This window comes from Microtus ochrogaster, chromosome 2 (genome assembly GCF_000317375.1).
Source record: "Microtus ochrogaster isolate Prairie Vole_2 chromosome 2, MicOch1.0, whole genome shotgun sequence".
Taxonomy (NCBI): Eukaryota; Metazoa; Chordata; class Mammalia; order Rodentia; family Cricetidae; genus Microtus; species Microtus ochrogaster.
The window spans coordinates 42002238-42007106 of NC_022010.1; positions in this window are offsets into that span (position 1 = coordinate 42002238).

Sequence of the window (4869 nt, forward strand, 5' to 3'; positions counted from 1 at the left end):
AATTTCTGTGCATTCGAGGCCAGCCTGGTCTACAGAGCAAGTTCCAGGACAGCTAGGGCTGTTTCACAGAGAAATCCTATCTCAAAATCCTGCCCCCTACAAAAAAGACGGGAGGAGACAGCTCTCAGACAGTCTCATTCTGAGGATTCCTGGAGGCCACCCTGAGCAGATGTCTCCCGCACCCCCACCTCTCGTTGCTTTGATCCCTTTCCAGGGCTTTTCCCAAAGACAGATCTCTGAACGTCTAAGCTGTAAAAGGTTTTGTTGGCCGGGGCTGGCTCACTCAGCCTGGGAGGACACAGTGTCCCGGATGCTTTCTTTCTACTCTTTTGACCACGGGGAGGAAACTGCCCGCATTTGTTTGGTCCTCTTAGGGCTATTTCAAGGGGAAGAGTACTTGACAACTTTAGCAAGAAAGAATGGCCTCTTTCAATTATGCCAGGCATATTAACATTTAATATTTATTTCTAAATTCCTTGGTGGGAATAACTAATATCTTTTCTTTGGAGTGACATTTGTGATACAAGATTTTGTAAAATATTCATTTGTTTATCAACAAATTGACTAGGATATTTGTGCCCGTGTTGTAACCATTTAAGAGGTGCATGAAAATCTACCCTAGCCACTGCCCTGAGTGATTTGATTTTGGTCACGACAAACCTTTTGATTAAGAATTTAAAAGGAATTTTAGTTGTATGTAGTGACTTACATATTAGAGGATTAGACATAGTATTTTCACATGGGCACTGCTTAAATCCAACCTCCTTGTCTATTCTCTTTTCCCAATATCCAGAATATTTGAAAAGATTTATATTTGTTTTTTTAATCATATATGTGAGTGTGGGGCACATGTGAGTGGGTTCCTGCAGAATGCAGAGGTTTAAGATCCGTTGGGGCCTGAAAACTCAGGAGCTGGAGAATTGCTGGATGTGGAGTTCTGGCATCCAACCCCGCTTCTCTACAAGAGTAGTATGTGCTCTTAATCGCTGTTCCTGTCCCGTATTTCTGGAATTTTCATATTGCCACTTGTACCTTGGTGAAAACAGCAGCATCTTTGTCTTTGGTGGTCACACTCTTTGTGAAAAAAGACCTCTTGACGCTTCCGATGCCTTCTTCCAGACTGCGCACTTTCCGCCCTCTCCTTGCTGCCACTGTCCTACTCGTTTCTGAGATCCCCCTCCCTCTGATAGAATCTGTCACACTGGGCTCCGTGGTGCCTCTTCTTCAGAACTTCCAACATTGCTGCTGGGTCCTAACAGCTCCCTCAGGAAGGATGTGAGAACAGCAGACTCATTTGTTTAGCTATGGGGAAAACTTTATATACCCTCCCAGTACTCAGGATTCTGATGGATTGATATCGTGATTGCCCCTCATTGGCTAGGCACGATCAGGACCTCTGACAGTGTCTGTTGTGAGGTCCTCAGGCAGCATTGTGTGATTGCTCCTCATTGGCTAAGCATGATCAGGACCTCTACAGCACCAGGTAGACTCCAGGTTAGCTCCTCTCAGCCTGGTAAGCCTTAATCTACATGTCAATCTATTTTTATCTATTACATGGGCACTCAGCAGGAGCCAGAGTTCTTTGCTCAGGCCTTGTTGACCCTGCTTCAGGAGGGCTCAGCAACTGGGCTGTGTCTGTCTTAGGTTGGCCTGCAGAACAAGCTCTTACCTGTCATTACTAACCCTCAAAGAGCATTCATTCCTAGAGAGAGCTGCCAGGGTGGGGGAACGAGGTGGTAGTCTTTTGAATTACAGATAACCAGGCATGCAAACCTCCTGTGGAGGACTGTGAGAAGGATGCCTAAGAGTCATTAACTCCTGAAGAGTCTCCTTAGTTGCTCTTCATTGCTATCAGATATGCTGCAGGAGACATTAAAAGATTATTGATTAATAATACCACCCTGCCAATTAATGCACATGTGAGCATCCAGGAGGGATCAAACAGTCTTTTTATATTATGCTAAACTTTTTTTTTAAATGAAGAGTCAAAGGTCATAACTTCTGCCCTTAATAAATCAATTTGTTTGGGTTAACAGGCAGTAAGAGCAAGAAAGGGGAGCATATATATTACCCATTATGGGTTATTCCCTCCTTGGTGTAAGTAGGCTGATCCATGGCTGGATCTACATCTCTTACAGGGACCCATATTGGTGTCATGGCAGTCTGAGAAAAAAACGCAAGCATATCCTTTGCCCACAGGTTAGTAGGGGGCTGGAGGCTGCCATCGGAGGGAGATAGGATCTCTCCATCTCACCAGTGGCAGGGGTGTGTTCCTTGGCAGAGACGCCCAGTGCTTGTAAGCTTGGGCTGAGCTCCTTGTCATCAAAACTGAGAAAGTTCATATGGAAAATGACTTCTGTTAAGGACAGATGAGGATCTGTTTCTACATCTCGGGGATTAAAATAATGCTACCTTGTACACATATGTATGAATGACTGTCCACAGCCCTGATTTTATTTCCTAGGCTATATTCCCAGTCTAAGATCTTTGAGTGATGTTTGTTGGCTCGATGGCATCATTATGAACCAGGTAGAGTTGTTGTTGTGGGGCCCATCTTCATTCTAGAGACATCAGAGATTACTATTAGAAAAATGTTTTGTTTATTGTGGAAAACTTAAACATTATTAATATCAAAACAGAAAGTTTCAATTTTAAGTTAGATATTTATCCAAAAAAAATGTACTAAAGGGTCAAAAATAAGTAAGGAGAAATAGAATTTTGGGGAGATAACAGAGTTTTGACAACAATAGTCCCTAGATTTTAGGTTTTCTTCTGTCCCACACCAGATAGCTTTTCTGATATGAGACAGAAACTCTGAACTTTTCTTCTAACAACACACTTGGATTTTGAGAAGGAGAGAGCCATGCTCTAACTCCAAAGCCACCCTTGATTTTTAATTGAATTGGGACAACTTTTCTGAGAAGTAAAGAAATATAGATGTTTACATAGTGAGACTTTTCTCTGCAGAGAATATTGGTACCATAGGTTGGATTTTTCTTTGCTTGGCAATTTTCTCTGGATAGCTTTCTCTGATTCTTTAAATGTCTAGATGTCCAAATCTTTTGATTTCCTGAAGATTGGTATTTCTATTTGCCTGTAAAGACAAAAACAGAACACTGCCCTGGCACTTGTGAGTTTTCCTTACGACTTGTAGAATTGTCACATTGATGGATGAGCTATCATTTCTCCTTTTCAAAGGGTTTCTCCCATTTGAATTAAATATTTATTAATTTTGATAGTACCCAAATATAGGGGTATTATGTTTACTTGTGGTTGCTTCTATTTGCCCCTTCTTTAGCTGTTCTGCAACTAATTCCTTTAGAACTAACAGCCCGGGTTCAATTATAGGCCACTGTTCCACTCAGACCTTCTGATTCAAGAGTGTGTTCATGGATGGGGCTTGGAGGCTCAGTCATGGTGGATTTCTGAGGGGCAGTGGCCCTTAGAATTGGAGGTGCGACTCATGCATAAGATTGTGATTTGCCAAACCTATCTTTTCAGGGACTTGAAGGTCATCAAAGAAAAAAATCTCTATCATCAATAATTAGGACAGCACCCATAAACTCCAGGATGTCTCTGCCCCCGGAGGTTTTTTGGTACTGTAGAAATGATATGGTGAATGACTCCCTTGTTGCCATCAAGGTCTTTCCAATGGACTAGATAGGTAATAAGTTTTGAATCTTGTTGACTTCTTACCCCACTAATGGAAGGCCTAGGTCTAAATTTCCAACGGAGGAAGCAGTGTACCTCCATTTCTGTTCATATGGTGATGTCCGCACCATGTCCACCAAGCCTCTGACAGCTTGTCCATCAAGATAGATGGTCAGCATTGGGAGTGTGGAAAAAAGGGGCAGTGTCCAGTAGATTGTTGGATTACCTGAGCTTCCTCTTACTGGCCCCGTCTGGAGTTTAAAGGGGCAAGTTAGGGGCGTTTTGTCCCAGGTAGATTGGGAAGGCTTCTGCTGGCCTTGGCAGCTGAGGGTCATGCCACGGTATGCGGAAACTTCTGCCTTTAAAGGCAGGTGAACATTGTGCCGCTCCTCCAGCAACAGGAGTGGAGCTGATGGGAAAGCGGCACACACGGTGTTGACGGTGGCTGTGCTCTCCTTAGCATGTTTTGTGGAGCTGAACTGTCTGTCCCCTCATCATCAGATACCATGGAGAGATAAGACACGGAAGGAGTGGATGTGAGGGAGAGAGGTTACCCATTTTACAGCGGGAGAGAGCAGCAGGTGGGCAACAGTCAGAGGGAAGATGACAGTCAGCGGGGTGGAAAACTGAGTTGGACCTTCATGTTTCATGCTTAGTGAAGGCGCCGGGCAAACCGAACAGAGAAAATGTGCCTTCCTAATCAGACAGGCAGACAAACATGACAGACATCACAAAAAAGTAAAGTACGGGGGTCCCAACACTTTCCCACTGAAGGAACTGAGAACACACAACAAGGAGGGGCCTTCTCACTGATTTACACCTTGTCAGGCACACCGTCCAGCACCGCGGGTGAGGAGAGGGAGGCGGCTAGAACCTGTTCTGGGAAAAAACAAAAATTTACAGCCAAGACGGAAAGAAAAAGGACTCTGAACAGTCAAGCAAGCTCAAATCCTGTGCCAGAAATCCCTGTGCTGGGTGCCAGATGTTGCTGGGTCCTAACTGCTCCCTGGGGGAGGGGTGAGAAGGAGCGGCATTGAGGACACAGACACCAGGAATCCAGTGAAAGGGAAACAGCAACAGGGAAACCCTTTTCTGCCAGCACCCAGATGCTCTGATCCCTTGACATCACTGGGCCACCCCTCTGGCAAGGCAGGACAGCGCCAGGAAGACTCCAGGTTGACCTGTCTCAGCCTGGTAGTCCTTAACTTCCTACACAAC